Source organism: Monodon monoceros, unplaced genomic scaffold (genome assembly GCF_005190385.1).
Source record: "Monodon monoceros isolate NGI ecotype Baffin Bay Population unplaced genomic scaffold, NGI_Narwhal_1 Super_Scaffold_12, whole genome shotgun sequence".
NCBI lineage: Eukaryota > Metazoa > Chordata > Mammalia > Artiodactyla > Monodontidae > Monodon > Monodon monoceros.
The window spans coordinates 14779175-14803400 of NW_021703768.1; the positions used below are offsets into that span (position 1 = coordinate 14779175).

The 24226-nt window shown below is 38.5% G+C and overlaps 1 pseudogene; it reads right to left on the reverse strand.

Moving 5' to 3' along the window:
* Positions 1 to 6014, reverse strand: part of LOC114892047 — a 25640-nt pseudogene extending 19626 nt beyond the window's left edge.
* Positions 6015 to 24226: the final 18212 nt, after the last annotated feature.

The following is a 24226-nucleotide window of genomic DNA, read 5'->3' on the forward strand; positions in this document are numbered from 1 at the left end:
AAGGAAGGAAGGAAGGAAGGAAGGAAGGAAGGAAGGAAGGAAGGAAGGAAGAAATAAGGAAAATGAAACGAAATGAAATAAGTTATTAAACTAAAAAATAATTATTTTTTAAAAATGTTTAATGTAATATAAAAAAAAAGAAAGAAGAGAGCAACCAAACCAAAAACCAAATCCACCAATGATAATAAGCACTAAAAACTACATAAAAAAAAAAAAAAACAAGAAACGGACAGACAGAACCTTAGGACAAATGGTAAAAGCAAAGCTATACAGACAAAAGCACACAAAGAAGTGTACACATACACATTCACAAAAAGAGGAAAAGGGAAAAATACACATATATCGTTGCTCCCAAAGTCCACCTCCTCGATTTGTGATGATTCGTTTTCTATTCAGGTATTCCACAGATGCAGGGTACATCAAGTTTACTGTGGAGATTTAATCCGCTGCTCCTGAGGCTGCTGGGAGAGATTTCCCTTTCTCTTCTTTGTTCGCACAGCTCCCGGGGCTCAACTTTGGATTTGGCCCCGCCTCTGCGTGTTGGTCGCGGGAGAGCGTCTGTTCTTCACTCGGACAGGACGGGGTTAAAGGAGCCGCTGATTCGGGGGCTCTGGCTCACTCAGGCCGGGGAGAGGGAGGGGCACGGAGGGCAGGGTGAGCCTGCGGCGGCAGAGGCCGGTGTGACATTGCACCAGCCTGAGGCATGCCATGCGTTCTCCCGGGAAGTTGTCCCTGGATCATGGGACCCTGGTGGTGGTGGGCTGCACAGGCCCTGGGAGGGGAGGCATGGAGAGTGACCTGCGCTCACACACAGGCTTCTTGGTGGTGGCAGCAGCAGCCTTAACGTCTCATGCCCATCTCTGGGGTCCGCGCTGATAGCCACAGCTCGCGCCCGTCTCTGGAGCTCCTTTAGGCGGTGCCCTGAATCCCCTCTCCTGGCGCACCTGAAACAATGGCCTCTTGCCTCTTCGGCAGGTCCAGACTATTTCCCAGACCCCCTCCCGGCTAGGCGTGGTGCACTAACCCCCTGCAGGCTGTGTTCACTCTGCCAACCCCAGTCCTCTCCCTGAGCTCCAACCGAAGCCTGAGCCTCAGCTCCCAGCCCTGCCTGCCCCGGTGGGTAAGCAGACAAGCCTCTCAGGCTGGTAAGTGCCGGTCGGCACCTATCCTCTGTGCGAGAATCTCTTCACTTTGCCCTCTGCATCCCTGTTGCTGTGCTCTCCTCCACGGCTCTGAAGCTTCCCCCCTCCGCCACCCACAGTCTCCGCCCGTGAAGGGGCTTCCTAGTGTGTGGAAACCTTTCCTCCTTCACAGCTCCCTCCCACTGGTGCAGGTCCCATCCCTGTTCTTTGTCTCTTGTTTTTTCATTTCTCTTTTGCCCTACCCAGGTACGTGGGGAGTTTCTTGCCTTTTGGGAGGTCTGAGGTCTTCTGCCAGCGTTCAGTGGGTGTTCTGTAGGAGACGTTCCACGTGTAGATGTATTTCTGGTGTATCTGTGGGAAGGAAGGTGATCTGCACGTCTTACTCTTCCACCATCTTGAAGCTCCCTCCCTGTAATGCAATCTTATAGCCACTCTTCAACAAGACACCATCAGTAACTTGATAGTATAGTCAGAGTGAGATTTACTGTGAAGGTATTGACATTTAGCCTTGTGTTCATTTGGATGTAAAGTTTTCTAGTATTTGCAAAGGTAATTTATTTTTATATTCTTTTTCTCAAAGAGGTCCCCCAAATTACGTGAGCTGCAGCACACCTGTACCACCCCTGGGTAAGGAGTATAATTCAAATGTTATAGACAATAGATTAGTAAGATTAATCTAATGTTTTTTCTTTCATTAAGTTAAATTAATATATTTGAGAACTGGTTTTCACACTCAACTCTTCTGAGTTTAGGGTCCATGACCTTCTAACTACAACTGGAGTTCTCCACCCTGTCTGTACACTTGAATTGCCCAACGGACATCCAGGGTTGAGAATCACTGCCTTATACTCCTTTTGTTAACATTTCTTATAGTTAAATACAGATTAAAAATTTGAAAATAATACATTCTTAAGGAAATTTCCCAAAAGGCAAAATAGTGGAACAAAGAAATGAAATCTTTGCATTTATTTTTCAAGTAATCAGTTCGCTGATGGTTCAACTGTGCCTCTTGTTAATGAGTGTTAATGAACATTTAATCATACAAAGATAAGTTGTTTCTTCTTATCTGGAAAAATTCTAATATGGCAAACAGACTGTATTTGTTCTGCAATCAGTTATTGATATTTTTTCTGACTTGGAATACATAATTAAATATCTAGTGACTCTCTGTTTTCTAATCTACATAAGTTTGAATCAATTTTTTTTTTTTTGCGGTACGCGGGCCTCTCGCTGTCATGGCCTCTCCTGCTGTGGAGCGCAGGCTCTGGACGTGCAGGCTCAGCGGCCATGGCTCACGGGCCTAGCTGCTCTGTGGCATGTGGGATCTTCCCAGACTGGGGCATGAACCCGTGTCCACTGAATCGGCAGGCAGACTCTCAACCACTGCGCCACCAGGGAAGCCCTGAATCAAATTATTTTTATTCAGGTTTTATTCAGTTGCCCTTTGAGCTTTCCATCAATGACCACCGTCCCCACTGGCATCTTCACTTCACTGATGCGTTGTCTCTTGCTCTGCATTCTAGGTATGGAGCAGAAAAGCACTTCCCTCAACAGTTGAGCTTTTATTAGCTTCCATTGCCTAACTCAAGCATTAACTTTGCTTATAAAAGCTACTTTTTCAACCTGTCTTTTCAACAGTTAACTTCCATATCTAATAAGGACTAGAGAAACAAGAGCAATTATATGTGAGAGAAATTATTTGCATAGTTCCAAATTCCCCTGGTTCCCTTGGACAAACAGTCTGCTCTTGTTTTGTAACTCCCTTTATCCATTTACGGTGGCACTTCTTACCTTCCATAAATGATTATTTTTCTCCTTTTAGGCAACTCAGAGAACCTGTGATGTAATGAATAGAGTAACTGACTAAAAGACTTAGATTCTGATCCATCTGAAGTGCTGTGTAAAATTGCCAGAGGTGATTAAACCCTCTGAAACTCAGTTTTTAAAATAACTGTGAAGTTTGAATATAAATATGACTTCAGTCTAACTCACAGAGTTGGTCAATAGACAAATGTGATATTTATATCATCTTTTATTTGACAAGAAGATATTTGCTCTTGGAAGATATTTGTTCTCTGACTGCAAAATCTTTGACTGAATGCATGCAAATTTAGAAAGCTGTACTATGAAGTATACTCCAAATGAACACTTTATCCACCTAAGCTTTTCACCTGAGTGTGGTAAACCACAAGAGGCCACATGTCTTTCTTCACTAATTGGAAAATATTATAGACATTCAATATTTCCTTTCACTTAGAAATGCCTCCTAGGAAGATATGTATTACCATATTTTAAGAGTATGAAGTGTCTAAATGGTTTAAAATCTGATCGGCTTTCAGTAATTCAAGGGCCACTATTGATTGTTACACATGAGTATCTGTAAAATTAATTCCTTGTACAACATTATTTCTCAAAGGAACTTAAGCCAGTATCTCCAAATATGTGATGGTAAAAATCACAGCAAGGGCTAAATGTTCACATTGATACTCACTTGAGTCATTGAATGAGACAGGAAACACAGACATTGTTGAGTAGACTAAACCTCTCATTTGACAGATACTGAAACAGATTAAGTGGTTCTGTCAAGCAGCTGTTTTATTATAGAATTGGAATTAGAACCCTTAAATCAAAGTGTAGGGCTCTTTTAACTACTCCATACTAACTATGGAGATATTCCCCTCAATGTTCTCACTAAAACAGCAAATATTTAAAATTGCAGGGGTTAGGGAAAGAATATGTTTAAAAAGTAAGAAGGCAAAGTATTTAGATTTTTATCAACGCTTCAACAAATGTTGCCATTTTATAGTTTGATATCATAGGAGAGATGTTTCATTGATATACTACCTGAGCTCTTGGTTCCAGCATGGGTTTTCCTCGTAGACTATTAAAGCCTAGTTAAAACATATTTAATTTAGTTGCTCACTCATATTTGCAGCACTGGTCTTAAGTTGAGATTTAATTCTAGAAAGCATTATACTAAATTAATCTCATTGGAGTTCATTTTATTATTCTTATGTAGCAAATTTCAAAAAATTCACTTAAAAAAAAAAGAGCGGAATAATTTCATATAAACTCTTTCCCAGTGGATCAATCACTTTGAAATCCACTAAACAGCCTAGTAAGGCAAACATTTTCCCTTGTTCAGGGCCAGCATTTAGGTGCACATTTTCAAAGTAATGATTACCAAGATGTTAGCAGTGTTAAATATTATCAGTTCTGCAAACTTGCATGTCGGGTATTCTGGACATTTTTAATCTGGACAAAATGTAAAGCAGGGGAAATCACCTAGAAAATTTAGCAAACATAGTCTTGGCTTTGCCGTTGGAGTGGGAGAGAAGACACTTTACACTGTTGCTTATACTACAGCTGTTCCCAAATTCTTGTGTGGCAATTGCAAAGAGGAATGCTTTCTTCATAAATGTGTAACTCCAAGATTATGGCCTTTTCTTTAAGAAGTAGGCTTCATCCCAGTTGTTCACTCTTAAGAGGAGATTGCAGGAGCTGGATGAATACTTCCATACCTAAATAGGAATTGTGTTTTCTGATAAAGAAAAGAGTTCCCAAACATCACGATGATAAAAGGGCGTGATGCTGCTTGAGCCCCAGCTCTATCACTGATGCCGGAGAATCCCTCTACCCTCTCTGGGACTCGGTTTCTTCTTGTGTAATATGATGATCCCTATGACCCATTCTGTGCCAACTTTGAATCCTCCCAAGTGTCCAACTTCATTGTTCAAAGCAGGCTTCTTCTTCACCAGAGACTAAGATTATACCAGAAGTCAATGTTTTATTTTGTTAAATTCAGTGCTACAACCCTTTCTCTGTGAATGAATGAATGAATGAATGGAATATAAATAATGACACATATAGGAGACAAGGGAATTAGAAGGCTGCATATGTGGTCATTCATTGTAGAGTGGCTAATAACCTCAATAACTACAAGGTGTGTCAGATTCAAAGGAGTGAACAAAGAGCATGTTTTCTAAAAAAAAAAAAGCCCATTTGAAGTAAATTATTTTTGTGAGGTATATTGTTTGCTGCTCTCTTTCTGTTTCATATACACAGAAAGAGCATATTATACTCTCACATAAAATCCACTCAGAAAACAAAAGTGTGACAGGAGGAGTTCACTTTCTGCAGTAGGATGCATCTGGTGAAACATTCCATCCAGTTTTTAGAAACAAATCATCCATTGCAATCACTATGCTGTAGTCTAGAAAGAACAGAGCACCAGGAGATGGGAAAACCTGGATCTGTACCCCCTGAAGGAAGGGGTCATATTTTCTTGGTTTATTTTACCTTCCTAGAACTTAGCTTGGTGCATGACACATAGAGAGTACTCAAAAAGAGGACCTCTGCTACAAACTCTGCTGCCTCCTAGGTAAGTGTCCTGGTCCAGGACACTTTTGAAAACAGAAGTTGAGGCAGAGCTGTGTGCTACGGCTTCCTTGGGAGGTCCCACCACAAGGCAGTAGGAATAAGGGAGAAACAATGAGAAACAAATTGAAGGTGGTACGTATGCTGCAGAGACAGCTAGTTCCCAGCACAGGATGCCATCCAAATATGCCATGTAGAAACCCTGAGCCTCAGATGCATCCACCAGAGGAGAGGAATTTATTTTTTCAGCTCCTATTTGTGTCCTATCCCTCACTTTACCCGCGGCAACACTGACTGTCCCACACGTGAGCGGCATGACCTGGCTGTGCTGGGCAACTGCTGGAGTAGCCATATTGCATTGCCTACAGTACAGCGTCTCATCTGAGCCCAGGGGTGATGGGAGGAAGCAGGACCACGGCTAAGCCAAGCTGACCTTCGACGCAGGGGCAGCTCTTCCTTCAGAGGCATCATGGAGGCCATGCCCAAGGCCAGCATCCCCGGCGCGCCCACTCCACCAGGAATGGAGGCTCAGTGGGTCTCTCCACTGAGCTGGTGGCCAAGTCCCAAGAAACAGACAAAGCTAAGTGTATCCGGGGGGCTTGGGGGTTGTTGAACGGGGTCAGGAACAGTGTGGCATTTTAGAAAATTATCTGACCCACGTCTCGGTTTCTTCAGCTCCAAAATGCTGATCATATACATGTCCTCCCATGTCGTAAGAGTATCATGAGGATAAAAATGAGTCACGGGACTTTAATCTTCTCATCCTTCTCGTCCCTCTCTTGCATGCATCCTGTAAACCTCCAACACAGGAAGAATGCCCTCACCAACAAGCTCTCTGTCTGTCACCGGGAGATGCTAAAAAAATATCACACAGCCCATTAAACTGGCGTGCCGGCCTCAAGTAGACCCTGCTCACCGACACTCAGCCTTGCTGCTTTTCCCCACTGTTTACTCTCTTTTCTGCACCTTCCCCTCCGCTCTCTATTCTCAACACATGTCCTTGTCCAGGGACAGACACAAGTTTTGGAAGCCCTGGGGGTTACACAGTATTGGGAATCCCTTTCAAGAAAAAAAAATTACAAATATAAAATTTGGTCTGAAAGTGAATATTTATTTTAAATGAGCAAAGAAAACACACCAAATACTAAAGACTCCGGAATCCAGGTCCCTTTCTTCTGAGATCTCTTTAGACAATCTACCAGAAATGCTTACTGATTTCAATTTGGTTTACCTTCCTAACACCGAATACCCAAGAGTAGCATTTCTCAAACCTCAAAGTACCTCTGAATTTCTGGGGAACTTGTGAAAATGCTGATCTTGACTCAGTAGGTCTGGATGGTCTCTGAGGGTCTACATTTTTTTTTTCTATCCTTCTCTTTCCAACTGACATATCTGTATGAAGCCAATTCTCTCTATAAACTTCAATTAAAACAACATGTCTTTTTTTTTAACGTCTGTATTGGAGTATAATTGCTTTACAATGGTGTGTTAATTTCTGCTGTATAACAAAGTGAATCAGCTATACATAAACATACATCCCCATATCTCCTCCCTCTTGCTTCGCCCTCCCACCCTCCGTATCCCACTTTTCTAGGTGGACACAAAGCACCGAGCTGAGATGTTAAAAAAAAAAATTATTTGTATTCAGAACAAAAGAAATATTGTATGCAAAGAAAAACCAAAAATGCAAATTAAGGAAAACATCCATTGTGCTGTTTTTTTCTGATAATCCACTTTCACATGTTAAAAAAATGAAATAGCACACCTAAGCAAAAAGAGAAAGCCAACAGAATATTTCAGGGAAATAAAATTTTCAAGTGAAGAAGCCAAAGAAAAACAGGTTTTAAATGTGTATTTGCATTTGGACTTGAAAGATCTCAGTGTCAGGAATAATAGGGTGCAGCTTCTTTTTTTTTTATTGAAGTATAGTTGATTTATCATAGTATATTAGTTTCATAACTTCTTTTTAAGTATGGGAAAAACCACCAGGAAATCCAATGTGAGGTGATAGATCCCCATCTTACTAATTCTAAAGGGGAACCATATGGCACCCCAAAGGCATGGAAATACCCAAGAATTGCTCACATGCACACACACCGTAATACTAGTCACACTTTACTAGAGAGATTTTCCTAGAATATATGTGTTTTGTAGAAATTGCCTTGTTTGCCTTTCATTAACTCGGGCTGTAGGAATGAAGGGTGAAGCTAGTGTAATGTCATGATGCATTTGTTCGTAGCCTTCTTATACCTCAATCTTATGGAAAAATGTTCTGAGAAGGGAAAGAAAATCATTAATTTTTTTGTTTCCATTTATAATTTATGCCCCCAACTGTTCCTCAAAGGGGTGTGAACTCCCAATGATCCTGGTTACTTGACCAGCTAGAAACTGACTTATTAAATTATCCTTTGAAAATTGGAAAAAAAAAAAACCCAACAACATATCACAATAGATTGAATGTAGAAGGATTTAGGAGAATCCAGCTATATTTTATTAAGCCAGACATGAAAGAGACTTGCAAAGATGTAAAACAATGCCATTATCAGTAATTTTTAAAATACTGCTTTTCAAAAATTATGTTATTTATGTGAACATGAATTGGGCTTATTACTCATTTCTAAATGGATTAATATACAGCTATTTTAAAAGTTTCATAGTTTTAATTTCTAACAGGGTAAATATAACTAGATATAACTCGTGTTAACAAAAGCTCTTTGGGCTTCTCATCAGTTTTTTAAGTTTAAAAGGGTCCTAAGACCAAAAGATTTGAGAACTGCTAAGTCAGTTGATCTGGAAGGTTTATTCCACTTCAAAACTTCATTATACTCTTGTGTTCAGAGTTCCAGGCAAAACAATAAAAAATTAGATTTTTCCTATCTTTTCATTCTAAGACATAGCCTAACAATTTAGTATAAAAATTGAACTTTACCCACATTTCTTTTATTTATTTTTAAATTTTTTTAATTTAATTTTATTTATTTTTTTATACAGCAGGTTCTTATTAGTCATCAATTTTATACACATCACTGTATACATGTCAATCCCAGTCTTCCAATTCATCCCACCACCACCCACACCCCTCTATTGCTTTCCCCCCTTGGTGTCCATACGTTTGTTCTCTGCACCTGTGTCTCAATTTCTGCCCTGCAAACCGGTTCATCTGTACCATTTCCCTAGGTTCCACATATATGCGTTAATATACGATAATTGTTTTTCTCTTTCTGACTTACATCACTCTGTATGACAGTCTCTAGATCCATCCACGTCTCAACAAATGACCCAATTCTGTTCCTTTGATGGCTAATATTCCATTGTATATATGTACCACAACTTCTTTATCCATTAATCTGTCGATGGGCATTTAGGTTGCTTCCATGACCTGGCTATTGTAAACAGTGCTGCAATGAACATTGGGGTGCATGTGTCTTTTGGAATTATGGTTTTCTCTGAGTATGTGCCCAGTAGTAGGATTGCTGGATCATATGGTAATTCTATTTTTAAATTTTTAAGGAACCTCCATACTGTTCTCCATAGTGGCTGTATCAACATACATTCCCACCAACAGTGCAAGAGGGTTCCCTTTTCTCCACACCCTCTCCAGCATGTGTTGTTTGTAGATTTTCTGATGATGCCCATTCTAACTGGTGTGAGGTGATACCTCATTGCAGTTTTGATTTGCATTTCTATAATAATTAGTGATGTTGAGCAGCTTTACATGTGCTTCTTGACCATCTCTATCTCTTCTTTGGAGAAATGTCTATTTAGGTCTTCTGCCCATTTTTGGATTGGGTTGTTTGGTTTTTTTAATATTGAGCTGCATGAGCTGTTTATATATTTTGGAGATTAATCCTTTGTCCATTGATTCGTTTGCAAATATTTTCTCCCATTCTGAGGGTTGTCTTTTCGTCTTGTTTATGGTTTCCTTTGCTGTGCAAAAGCTTTGAAGTTTGATTAGGTACCATTTTTTAATTTTTGTTTTATTTCCATTACTCTAGGAGGTGGATCAAAAAAGACCTTGTTGTGGTTTATGTCAAAGAGTTTTCTTCCTATGTTTTCCTCTAAGAGTTTTATAGTGTCCGCTCTTACACTTAGGTCTCTAATCCATTTTGAGTTTATCTCTGTGTATGGTGTTGGGGAGTGTTCTAATTTCATTCTTTTACATGTAGCTGTCCAGTTTTCCCAGCACCACTTATTGAAGAGACTGTCTTTTCTCCATTGTATATCCTTGCCTCCTTTGTCATAGATTAGTTGACCATAGGTGCATGGGTTTATCTCTGGGCTTTCTGTCCTGTTCCATTGATCTATGTTTCTGTTTTTGTGCCAGTACCATATTGTCTTGATTACTGTAGCTTTATAGTATAGTCTGAAGTCAGGGAGTCTGATTCCTCCAGCTCCGTTTTTTTCCCTCAAGACTACCTTGGCTATTCGGGGTCTTTTGTGTCTTGATACAAATTTTAAGATTTTTTGTTCTAGTTCCATAAAAAATGCCGTTGGTAATTTCATAGGGATTGCATTGAATCTGTAGATTGCTTTGGGTAGTAGAGTCATTTTCACAATGTTGATTCTTCCAATCCAAGAACTGGTATATCTCTCCATCTGTTGGTATCATCTTTAATTTCTTTCATCAGTGTCTTATATTTTTCTGCATACAGGTCTTTTGTCTCCTCAGGTAGGTTTATTCCTAGTTATTTTATTCTTTTTGTTGCAATAGTAAATGGGAATGTTTCCTTAATTTCTCTTTCAGATTTTTCATCATTAGGGTATAGGAATGCAAGAGATTTCTGTGCATTAATTTTGTATCCTGCAACTTGACCGAATTCATTGATTAGCTCCAGTTGTTTTCTGGTAGCATCTTTAGGATTTTCTATGTATAGTATCATGTCATCTGCAAACAGTGACAGTTTCACTGTCAGTAAAGACAGTTTTCTTCTTTTCCCATGTGTATTCCTTTTATTTCTTTTTCTTCCCTGATTGCCGTGGCTAGGACTTCCAAAACTATGTTGAATAATAGTGGCGAGAGTGGACAACCTTGTCTTGTTCCTGATCTTAGAGGAAATGGTTTCAGTTTTTCACCACTGAGAATGAGGTTTGCTGTGGGTTTGTCGCATATGGCCTTTATTATGTTGAGGTAGGTTCCCTCTATGCCTACTTCCTGGAGAGTTTTTATCCTAAATGCGTGTTGAATTTTATCAAAAGATTTTTCTGCATCTATTGAGATGATCATATGGTTTATATTCTTCAGTTTGTTAATATGGTGTATCACATTGATTGATTTGCATATATTCAAGAATCCTTGCATCCCTGGGATAAATCCCACTTGATCATGGTGTATGATCCTCTTAATGTGTTGTTGGATTCTGTTTGCTAGTATTTTGTTGAGGATGTTTGCATCTATATTCATCAGTGATATTGGTCTGTAATTTTCATTTTTAGTAGTATCTTTGTCTGGTTTTGGTATCAGGGTGTTGGTGGTCTCACAGAATGTGTTTGGAAGTGTTCTTTCCTCTGCAATTTTTTGGAAGAGTTTGAGAAACATGAGTGTTAGCTCTTTTCTAAATGTTTGGTAGAATTTTCCTGTGAAGACATCTGGTCCTGGACTTTTGTGTTTTGGAAGATTTTTAATCCCAGTTTCAATTTCAGTGCTTGTGATTGGTCAGTTCATATTTTCTATTTCTTCCTGGTGCAGTCTTAGATGGTTATATCTTTCTAAGAATTTGTCCATTTCTTCCAGGTTGTCCATTTTATTGGCATAGAGTTGCTTGTAGTAGTCTCTTAGGATGCTTTGTATTTCTGTGGGGTCTATTGTAACTTCTCCTTTTTGTTTCTAATTTATTGATTTGAGTCCTCTCCCTCTTTTTTGTGATGAGTCTGGCTAATGGTTTATCAATTTTGTTTATCTTCTCAAAGAACCAGTTTTTAGTTTTATTGATCTTTGCTATTGTTTTCTTTGTTTCTATTTCATTTATTTCTGCTCTGATCTTTATGATTTCTTTCCTTCTGTTAACTTTGGGTTTTGTTTGTTCTTCTTTCTAAAGTTCCTTTAGGTGTAACGTTAGCTTGTTTATTTGAGATTTTTCTTGTTTCTTGAGGTAAGCTTGTATAGCAATAAACTTCCCTCTTAGAACTGCTTTTGCAGCATCCCATAGGTCTTGGATCGTCAGGTTTTCATTGTCATTTGTCTCTAGGTATTTTCTGATTTCCTCTTTGATTTCTTCAGTGACTTCTTGGTTATTTAGTACCGTATTGTTTAGGCTCCATGTGTTTGTGTTTTATACGTTTCTTTCCCTGTAATTCATTTCTAATCTCATAGTGTTGTGATCAGAAAGGATGCTTGATATGATTTCAATTTTCTTAAATTTACTGAAGCGTGATTTGTGACCCAAGATGTGATCTACTCTGGAGAATGTTCTGTGCGCACTTGAGAAGAAAGTGTAATCTGCTGTTTTTGGATGGAATGTCCTATAAATATCAATTAAATCTATCTGGTCTATTGTGTCATTTAAAGCTTCTTTTTCCTTATTTATTTTCATTTTGGATGATCTGTCTATTGGTGTAAGTGAAGTGTTAAAGTCCCCCACTATTATTGTGTTACTGTCAATTTCCTCTTTTAGAGCTGTTAGCAGTTGCCTTTTGTATTGAGGTGCTCCTATGTTGGGTGCATATGTATTTATAATTGTTATATCTTCTTCTTGGATTGAGCCCTTGATCATTATGTAGTGTCCTTCCTTGTCTCTTGTAACATTCTTTATTTTCAAGTCCATTTTATCTGATATGAGTATTGCTACTCCAGCTGTCCTTTGATTTCCATTTGCAAGGAATATCTTTTTTCATCCCCTCACTTTCATTCTGTATGTGTCCCTAGGTCTGAAGTGGGTCTCTTGTAGACAGCATATACATGGGTCTTGTTTTTGTATCCATTCAGCAAGCCTGTGTCTTTTGGTTGAAGCATTTAATCCATTCACGTTTAAGGTAATTATCGATATGTATGTTCCTATGACCATTTTCTTAATTGTTTTGGGTTTGTTTTTGTAGGTCCTTTTCTTCTCTTGTGCTTCCCAGTTAGAGACATTCCTTTAGCATTTGTTGTAGAGCTGGTTTGGTGGTGCTGAATTCTCTTAGCCTTTGCTTGTCTGTGAAGCTTTTGATTTCTCCATCGAATCTGAATGGGATCCTTGCTGGGTAGAGTAATCTTGGTTGCAGGTTCTTCCCTTTCATCGCTTTAAGTATATCATCCACTCCCTTCTGGCTTGTAGAGTTTCTGCTGAGAAATCAGCTGTTAACCTTATGGGAGATCCCTTGTTTGTTATTTTTCATTTTTCCCTTGCTGTTTTCAATAATTTTTCTTTGTCTTTAATTTTTGCCTATTTGATTACTATGTGTCTCGACATGTTTCTCCTTGGGTTTATCCTGTGTGGGACTTGCTGTGCTTTCTGCATTTGGGTGGCTATTTCCTTTCCCATGTTAGGGAAGTTTTTGACTATAATCTCTTCAAATATTTTCTCGGGTCCTTTCTCTCTCTCTTCTCCTTCTGGGACCCCTATAATGCAAATGTTTTTGTGTTTAATTTGTCCCAGAAGTCTTTTAGGCTGTCTTCATTTCTTTCCATTGTTTTTTCTTTATTCTGTTCTGTGGCAGTGAATTTCACCATTCTGTCTTCCACGTCACTTATCCATTCTTCTGCCTCAGTTATTCTGCTATTGAATCCTTCTAGTGTAATTTTCATTTCAGTTATTGTATTGTTCATCTCTGTTTGTTTGTTCTTTAGTTCTTCTAGGTCTTTGTTAAATATTTCTTGCACCTTCTCTATCTTTGCCTCCATTCTTTTTCCGAGGCCCTGGATCATCTTCATTATCATTATTCTGAATTCTTTTTCTGGAAGGTTGCCTATCTCCACTTCATTTAGTTGTTTTTCTGGGGTTTTACCTTGGCCCTTCATCTGGTACATAGCCCTCTGCCTTTTCATCTTGTCTATCTTTCTGTGAATCCACAGGCTGCAGGATTTTAGTTCTTCTTGCTTATGGTGTCTGCCCTCTGGGGGATGAGGCTATCTCGAGGGTCTACATATTTGACAGTGCCCAGGGCATGCCCAGGTGACACTGGTGTTGCCCAGCCACAAACCACACTTCAAGTAGCGAGACTCTAACTCACAGCATTTGCTAGGGCATGTGCATTTTTTTATATATAATTTCTTTTTTATTGAAGTATAGTTGAATTACAATGTGTTAATTACTGCTATACAGGAAAGTGGCTCAATTATACATATATACATATACACTCTTTTTCACATTCTTTTCCATTATGGTTTATTACAAGATATTGAATATAGTTCCCTGTGCTATACAGTAGGACCTTGTTATTTATCCATTCTATATATACCAGTTTGCATCTGCTAACCCCAAACTCCCAATCCAACCCTCCTCCATCCCCCTCCCCCTTGGCAACCACCAGTCTATTCTCTATGTCTCTGATTCTATTTCAATTTCATAGATAGGTTCATCTGTGTCATATTTTAGATTCCACATATAAGGGATATCAAATGGTATTTTTCTTTCTCTTTCTGACTTCACTTAGTATGATAATCTCTAGTTGCACTCACATTGTTGCAAATAGCATTATCATTCTTTTTTTATGGCTAAATGGTATTCCATTGTATATATTTACCACATCTTCTTTTTCCATTCATCTCTCGATGGACACGTAGGTTGTTTCCATGTCTCAGCTCTTGTGAATAGTGCTGCTATGAACATAGAGGTGCATGTATCTTTTTGAATTATAGTTTTGTCTGAGGGATCAATAAGCTTAAACTTCATGAATTTCATTGCCTTCAGGTATCAACCACCCTACCCTTCCGATGCCTTACAAAGGGGCAATTCAGAATGTTGGTATAGATGTTGAGAAAGTGAATAATTGTAGCAACTGGGTAAAAGATCATTTTCTAATTCTTTCTTTCAACCTAACTGTAGGAAAACTGCATCATTTTGTCAACCAATTGGCTATTTAAAATGATTTTTGATATATACTCTCTGATTTTTGCCATAAACCTCAGAAAGCATTTAAAGAAATGAATGGCACTGCTAGAACCAAAGTGCTTCTGCTCTTGTCTACTTAATTCTGTGAAAAGGTTTCTCAGGGAATATATTTATAAAAGTAAAAAACAGGAAAAGTATTGATGCAGAACTCTGTCTCATTTTCACAAAAAATAATATTGAACCTTAGATACTTAAATTACTTGAAGAAAAACCTCCACTTATCTCTTTAACAGGAACATTTCTAGTAACTTTTATATGTTTAACAATAATTTATCAAATTTTATAATGCATCCTATTGTCTTGACTAATTGTATGCAAATATTAATTGTAAAAAATATTTAACCCAGAAGAAAAATATTTAATACTTAGAAGATTATGGTTATGGGACTTTTTAAAAATTTAATTTCAGTGTCTATAATTTGCTGCAAACATTGCTCAAAAAATGATTTCCAAGCATAAAGATATAATATGATAAAATTCTGTAGAAGAAATCAAATGGAAATAAGATTATAAGGGAAAAAGAATGACATAATATTTCCAACTCATTCATGGATATTTTAAGTAAAATTTCTGAATATCAAATTGTGATTGCATGTGGATTTCCTAAGTAAATTTTAAAAGGCCATAGAATAGTTTTATCTTAAGATTTCAACATGCCTGTGATATTTTGATTTATAATAACCAGTATATATAGACCCTTTGTCTTCATCTCCATTTCTGGCACAGAGCTCCTAAAACCCTTGGAATTTGTAAAAGAGTGATGGAGGTGTCTTTTTTTATGTTAATAAGGTGGCTTTGGGACGCTCCCTAAGGATGGGCTCTAATAATCAGAAGAAACTTGTGATTAGAGGGTTGGAACTTTAGACACCCTGATCTCCAGGAAGGGGAGAGGAACTGGAAATTGAGTTCAGTCACCAATAGCCAATGATTTAATCAATCATGGACATGTAATGAAGCCTCCCTAAAACTGAAAAGGATGGGGTTCAGAAAGCTTCCAGGTTAGCAAATACATGGAGATTTGAGGAGAATGGTGTGCTCTCAAAGGGCACAGAAGCTCCGAGCCCTTTCTCACATACCTTGGCCTCTGTGTCTCTTCCATCTAGATGTTCCTGAATTATATCCTTTTCTAATACACCAGTGATCTAGTAATAAAATGTTTCTCTGAGTTCTGTGAGCCCCTCTAGCAAAATTAATCAAACCCAGGGAGGGGGATTGGGTCATTGGAACCCCCAATCTAAAGCACAGAAATACACGTGACAACCTGAACTTGTAATTGGCGTCGGAAGGGAAGGCAGGGTGCCGTCTGTAGGACTGAGCCCTCAACCTGTGGAATCTAATGCTAGCTCCAGATAAAGAGTGTCAGAATTGAGTTGAATTGTAGGACACCCTGCTGGTGTCCGAAAATTTCTTGTTCGTGGTGATGCTGAAAGCTCAGCATTTGTGCACTGGTGCCAAATCAAATCTCAGAGACAGAGTTTTGGGTGAAGTAGAAAAGAATAGCTTTATTGCTTTGTCAGGCAAAGGGGGACACAGAAGGCTCCTGCCCTCAAAAACTATGTGTCCCAACCCAGGGGAGTTTGATAAGGAGTTTTATGGCAACCGTTCAAGGGTAGGGCTGCTGATAAGATTAGGGTGTGTGTACTCCTCTAATCTGGTCTCAGGTAATCTTGATGAGCTTCTCTGGTATGAAGAATGCTGACATCTTCCATTTGTTGGGTTTTAATTCTATAAAAAGTTTAAAGACATTGTTGCATGTCTCCCTTGAGGAGGAACCAGGACCTTGCCCCTAGGCTGCACTATTGTTTCTTGGCTTCTCCTCCCTTGTCTTTGTATCCCTTCCCTTCCTGGATTAGCAACTGTTCGAATCTGCCCTTTGGAACTCAGGAAAGGTCATGGAGGTTGGAGTCTGTTTCCTACAAGAAATGGGAGACAGAAAGGCTTGCATGCACAGGACCCCCACAGGATCCTACTCAGTTTCACTGGGATGCACACACACACACACACACACGTTGAAATTGGGTACAGAACCCAAAAGAATGCTGAAACATATATATATTTAAACATACATATTTTGAAATTACTTAAAATTATGATGAACATTGTCCATGTACCACTGTGCTGGGGGTACACAGTTTTCCAAAACTTCTTAGAGCTTCTATGAGCCCATGAAGTCTGGGGATCATAGCTCTGTGCAAGCTGTCTCCACGTGTCCATGGCTTACTCCACTGACCACTCCAGTATGGCTCTGCCTCACCCTTTAGCAAGGCCACTGTAGCTCAAGTCATGAGTGTTCAGCACGTGTATGACTTCATCTCAACTAATTATAGCTGCAAAGACCCTATTTCCAAATACACTCATATCCTGAGGTACTAGGGATTAGGACTTCAACATATGCTTTTGGGGAGACACAATCCAACCCATAAGAGTGACCAAGTCTCAGAGTTTTCTTTGATAAACACTCAAAACCCACTCTCTTCTCTTCACTCCCCAGGTTCTCCGATTTCAATGGCCCCTCATCTTGTCTCCTTTGTGGACTCCTCCTCTCTTCCCTGACCTCTCAAGTTTGGAGTGCCAGGACCTCCATTCCAAGCACATATCTCACTCTGAGTCTCCCCTCCTTGAGGTCACCCATGCCCTCACTTTCCCATCCCCAAATTGTCAATTATCTCTTATCTTGACCTCTCCTCTGAGCCCCAGACCCAAATGTCCAACTGTCTACTTAAAATAACCTCTTAGCTATTTCACAAACATCTCCCACCTACTGCTTCCCAAATTAAATTTCCCATCCCCCTCTCCATCTGCTCCCCTTCCAGTTCTATCTCAGTAAATGACATCCAAATACCCCCAGTTGCTCATGTCAGTAATCTGATCATCATCCTGGATATCTTCCTCCTTAAAATATATCTAGAATCCACAGAGCATTCTCGGTTTCCCTTGCCAATACCCTAAGCCACACCACCATCGTCACTATCCTGAAAACACTGCACTTTAGGTAAAATCCAAAGTCTATTCAAAGCCTTCAAGGTCCCCACATGTCATAATTAATTATTTAGGCAAATGCACCTGTGTGAGACTTCACTGTTTATTTGATCAAAGCATAGACATTATGAAGTTAGAGGTCTACTTTTAGATTTCAGTCTGGTACAAATAACAACTCCAATTATTATACTTGTATGGTCCCATAAGGCACTAACCAATTTTTTATCTATTAGAAAATTTGTTTCTGCATTCCTTTGACTTTCTGATTATATACATCTTTGTTCCACGAATTCTTCTTTGAATCAGCCTTGTGATCCTGCTGGTTCCCTCATTAACTAACAAGAATACAATTTTTGACATGTGATCCTTCTATAATTGAACAAGGACAATGTTTTTAACTTTCCAAAAATTAGACTTTGTTTCGGAGATGGTTGAACATGTCCAAGTGGACTCCCGAGCCAGAACCAATTAAAGTGTTTTTCCAAGAAGTATTCTGCATGGACTTGTCTTTTCTAGGCCTCCAGGGTAATTTTCCAGCAGTACTGGAACTTCACTGTTTCTTCTCTTTTTTCTTTAACCTGATGCCAAGCCCTTCCTTTTCCTTTCAAATCTTGGCCAAATTTGGTTCTGGTTCTGGTTTGTGTGGAAGTCTGCAAGCTCTCTTTGTGTCTGTGCACTTATGTGTTTGCACATAGCTGGTAAGTTATTGTTGCGATTGCTGTTGTTGTTATTAGAATGATGACTAGGAACCTGGTTTAATGGTTTGCCCATTTAATGAGTTGTGTTGATTGAGCTGGTGAAGGGTGGCAGTTTCCAGTTGGTTAGTCTTTTCTCTTTTCTTGCTTACATGTGATCACAGATCAACTCAGAGAGAATAAGCTTTTTGAGAGCTAGACTGGTGAGGCTTTCTGTTTCTGTGTTCTCTCTGACCTGTGAGATCCGTGACTGAAACTACAAGCTCTTTGGATACCTGGGTGTCTGTAACCAGAAAAGACCTTTACCACTCAAATATTCTCCTATCTTCAGAGGTTGTTATTAAATTAGAGTATAACACCTCTTAAGTTAAAAAACTTCTCTTCTGATTGTTTTACAAAAATAAATGTGTGCTTATATAAATCAATTATTTACCAAAATTTCCAGAAAATAAAAAGAGTGTCTAATATTTTATTATGCTAGCCTTTTAAGTAAAACAAAAACCAAAATGAGCTTGTATCAGAAACTGCTGGCTCAGAAGCTCTTTTATTTTTATTTTTCTGTCCACACTGCAAAGCTTGCAGGATCTTAGTTCCCCAACCAGGGATCACCGGGGGCCCCGGAAGTCACAGCACCAAGTCCTAACCATTGGACTGCCAGGGAATTCCCAGAACCTTCTTTTAAATAGGAACTCGGGTTCCCATATTTAAGGTGAATCTTTGGACAAGTCAGACTTGTTTTAATAATTTTGATTTACAAAACACAAATAACACCTAACAACTATGTGTCTTTTCCCTGAGGTTATCAGTGAAGCATGTAACACAAGCATGAAATTCCACTTTGCTTTCACATGAAGACACTAGTTCACCTGATATCTTAAATGACTTATACTGGTTTATTGACCAGAAAGCTAACATTCTACATAATGTGTAGGAATGTAAAAATATAAACTTATGTGTTCAAGTAGATTGAAGCATGAGTCTAACATTTTTAGAGCAGTAATTATGTTTTGTAGTATATCAGCCTGAACAGAATTTCTAAGGTTCTTAGATAACATTACACCTTAGACAATAATTAAAATGAGTTAGTTAATGGAGAGTCTTTGAATATCAAGATAATTTCTGTGTAAGATAGAATACTGAAACACAGGTAACTAAGCGTTGTATACACATACACACACATACACCACATATACACATCCCATTACGTATACATGTATAGCATTCTTAGCATTCTATAGCTTAGAAAAATAAGGAGTAAAAGTGTCCTGAGTCAGGATTCTCTGTAGTACAGAACCAGAAAACTTCATAAAACAGAGGGCTAATCCAAGATCCTCAGAATAAGAGTTATTATATAGGGCTGAATGAATTGATGAGTGAATAGTTTGTATTGATTTTAATTTTCCATTTTCTCATGGATTTATAATAGATCTGTTCTCTTTCTTCTTATGCTGTCCAAGGTCAGGGGAAAATTATTCCTTCCCTTGAGCCCTTCTATTTCCAAAACACTTTCCCTTGCTTTCCTCACTGCCAGTTCACAATGCCAATGGCCAAGAGATATTGACCAAGACACAGACTGGCTTGAAAAGAGCCCAAGTTTGGGTTTTCAGCTGATGAGGTTCTCTCCAGACCCTTGCTATCTGGGCTGGCTTATTTCCAAAGACCGCTGTATGCTGGTTATTATCTAAATGACCTTCTTGTGCAAAAGACAGAATATATTTTGGAATTCTTTTTTCATTTTTCTGCAACTTCGACACAGAAACAAAATTTATTTCAAATGAAATAATTTATAGAAAACCCTTCTTTGATGAATATTCAAGCTTATTATCATGGCAAAGCAGAAAATCTAGGCTTCCTATATGAGTATTCCAGTCTCACAGTTATTTTTTAACTCTTCTTCCCTTCCTATCAGTCCCTTCCCTTCCCATACACACATCCAAGCATCTGCCCTGCCTTTTGGGATCTACTACCAAAATAGCATACCTGTTTTCCCCTTATTCTCTGTCCTACTGCCATAACCTAGCTAAGACCAGATTTACATCTAACCTAAACTGTGCCCACGTCGCCCTAACCCTTCTGCCTGACTCCAGCCTCATCCGTCCTTCAGCCTAACTTCACTCATCCCATTCCCAGCAATCTACAGCCTTAATTACCCACACAAAACCCACTTGTAATCATATAATCACTCTGCTCACAGATTAAAACTCAAATCCTATCACGGAATTTCAAGACCTTCTACCAACTGGTCCCACCTTAATTTCCCATTTTTAAAAGTTTTATAGATTCCTCACACCTTCTGTTCACAGAGGTCCCTCTGCTTAGAAAGCCTTTCTTTTCTCCTTACCCGCACCCTATCTGCATTTGCAACTTTAAATTATACCTTGTCAACAGTTTTCTCTAAGAGTGTTTTCTGATCCTTCTTTTTTTTTTTTTTTCTGTACGCGGGCCTCTCACTGTTGTGGCCTCTCCCGTTGCGGAGCACAGGCTCCCGACGCGCAGGCTCAGCGGCCATGGCTCGCTGGCCCAGCTGCTCCGCGGCATGTGGGATGTTCCCGGACCGGGGCACGAACCCGTGTCCCCTGCATCGGCAGGCGGACTCTCAACCACTGCGCCACCAAGGAAGCCCCTGATCCTTCTTCTTATGTCTGTTAAGAAAAATTGTCTAAAACCTTCCTGGTCCCTAGTAACATTGACCATAACCTTCTTCTCTGTGTAAGATCATTTATTGCTCTTGCTTTCAAGTAGGTGTCAGTGGATTCCTTTGATCCAATAATACCTCTACATTGATTGTTAAGCTTTAATTCTTGTAGAAGAATTAGAATACTTCTTCCTGTTTTCTATTATCTCAAGTGATTTTTCTTGGGATTCAGGATTTCGAATGACATCCCCAAGAAATGTCATATAGGAATTTCTGCATGAAAACACTACTTTCAATGTCGTATATAAAATAGGCTCATGTAAAGATTATTTAATTATCTCAGGAAAGGCCCCATTTGACTTTGCTATTTACTATTAATTAAGGGCTTAGACTCTGTGAAATTATGTTTACTTGTACATTTTATTCTGGTAGAAAACACAATCCTCAAGGTTACGATTTTACTGCCCTTTAGACCTTTACCAATTTTGTATCTAACCTACCCGTCATATTCTAACATTCTTTTCTCAGAGTGCCAAGAAAGACCCAGTTCCTCAAAATGCTCTTTGGAGCAGCTTTATCATTTTAGTGCTTCCCTCATTAATGAGTTAATAAAACTCTGACTCATGTTATTCTATATTGGCATGAGAATCATATTTTAACTTTTTTTAGAAATTATATTTTACCACTATCATTTGGAAGTGCTTTATATGACTCCTCTCGATTTCCACAAAATCTACCTCACTCCTGGTTTTCCGTGCTGTCCATTCTATTAAACTATCAGCTGCTGGAGGTCAGGGCACTGGAAAAATTCATAGTTGAAATTGCTAGAGAATTTATACAGTGTCTTACAAGTGGTAGATGCCCAATAAATATCTGATAAATGTAAGGGAAAGTATAAATGAAAAACTGACTCTTTTTTATATAAAGTATCTTAAGAATCACTTTCATTGTCAAAATTGTTTTTAAATATCTATTGAAAAACATATATTCCTCCTGCATATTTTACTAGAACAAGAGTCCAGAAGCCCTCAGGGAGCATGCTGACTTTGATATATTCTTTTAATTAAAAAAAGTTGTCTAAAGTAGCTATAATTAGCACTAAGGGAAAAGGCCCCATATCATCAATACCATACCCTTAATATTTGTTCTTATAAATAACAAATCATGTCATTCAAAGTGAATGATCATAATAAATTAAATAGTCATTGAAAGCAAATTGGAAAATTTCCGACATAATTTTGGTATAACAAAACAAATCTCTCTGATTAATACATTAAAACAATTAAGGCAATGATTTATGTCTTTGTTTTTTAAAATTTCACTTCACTTGAAGTTCTTGAAGCCTGAGACCACCTGAGTCAAACAACGTAACTTGGCATTTAGACTGAGAACTGAGACCACCTATGTTAATGTGACCTGATTGTTCCAGGTAATTCATGCTCCAGAAGATAAGACTGTAAATTAATAATTAACTTTACCATTTGCTTCAGGAAATCCTTGCAAGCCAGTTTATCGAGGCAAACAACTTGCTCATCTGGGCAAATAGCTCTCCCAGCAGAATGATTTGCTCACCTTGTACCAACAGCTTGCTCATCAGAACCTTGCTTTGCTATGTTCGCCAAACCTGTATTTTCAAGCCATGGGTCTTAGGGTGAGGGCTAGGGTTAGGGTTGGGGTCAGTCCCTGTTTGAAAGACCCATCTTAAGCACTTGGCCTAAACCTCAAAACTTTATTAAAAAAAAAAACCCAAAAAACTCCTTCCCTAACTTCCTCCTTTTAAGGTAAGGTGATGATCTCCTTTGCTGCAGGAAATTTAGTGAACCTGGCTTTGCTTAGTCAGCTGGTCTTGGGCTAGAGTCAATCAGCATGCTAAAATCAAAGATCGCAAAAGAATAACCCAGTACTTAAAAAGCTAGAGTAGTAGTAAACTTTATGATAGTGTTCAATTATTCTGTTGTAAGTCATTGGCTGAAAATGAATACTGCAGGGTAAAGGATAGAGTTAGACCATTAAAGGATACTTGGAGTTTATAGCTAACAATGTCATAGAAATATAATCTGAACTAGGCAAGTGGTACATCTGTCTTATTCATCTATATGGCTATGCAATGCTTCCCATTAGGAAGATGGAAACATGAAAGAGTTTTGAAATACTTGCAATCCATCTTACCCACTCAATATTTACTGCTCAGAATTGGCTCCAGGCAAAATTCTGGAACTGACATGGTTTGTCATTGAAATTCCCATTTTTCCTTCTTTATAGTTTTTCTTCTCTCCACCCTTTCAGAAAACCAAAACCTTCCTGTGGGCTTCTTGCTTCTATTGCTCACCGGCCTGGACCTTATCTGTAATTCACCCCTTGTTTGATTGGGTTTCCCACTATGCTTTATCCTCCCTACTTCCCCTCATCTCCTGCCTGAAAATCCAGCTATTTGTCTGTGCTGTCTCCTCCATTCTTCTTTCTCCCGAGGTATTTTCATTCGAAATCATTTTTTTCTATTGAGAAAATAAAAAGACTTATCCCAAGTTAAAGGAATTTCAGAAAAAAACTAAGAAAAATTTGGCAGGACCAGGGAATTCCCTACATTCATTTGTTTGCATGTGTCCTTTTAGTGTGTATGAAAGCCCAGTCATACTGACACTAAGGTAACTGAGACTATTGTAGTGCATGGGCAAAAATAGCCAGTAAGAAGAATAAACTAAGATATTATAAGAAGTAACCAGATAAATCCAGAGGGTGTGACGTTCTGGAGGATAACACATCCAGACACATCAACAATTTAGTGTCGTGAAAAATACGACTCTTCTAGATCAGGGGTGAGCACATCTTTTTCTGTAAAGGGCCAGATAATAAATATTTTAGACTTTGTGGCCCATATGGCCTCTTTCACAACTACTAAATTCTGTCTTTATAGAGTGAAAACAGCCATGGACAACACTTAAATACATGAGAGTGTCTGTATTCCCATAAAACTTTATTTACAAAAACAGGCAACCTGATGGCTTTGCCCTCAGCTCTTCTAGATTACAGACTTAAAACAAGTTACAATATACAGTACTGATTTAGATTCTTCGTGGAAAACCCAACTATAAAGACATTTTGGATATAATTGGGGCAATTTAATATGATTTGGATACCAGATGGGATAGTTTTAGTTACATGGAAAAATAAAAAAATATTAACTGACAAAAGAAGATCACTCCCTACACATTATATATCATACTATTTCATGTGGTAAAAGATTCATATGTATAAAAATATAAAGCCATGTTTATTAAAGTGCTTTTTGTGTTGGGAATATAGTGTCTTAATTTTCTTAATTTTTATTTTTAACATTTTTACAATTTACATTCACTGATTTTGTACTAA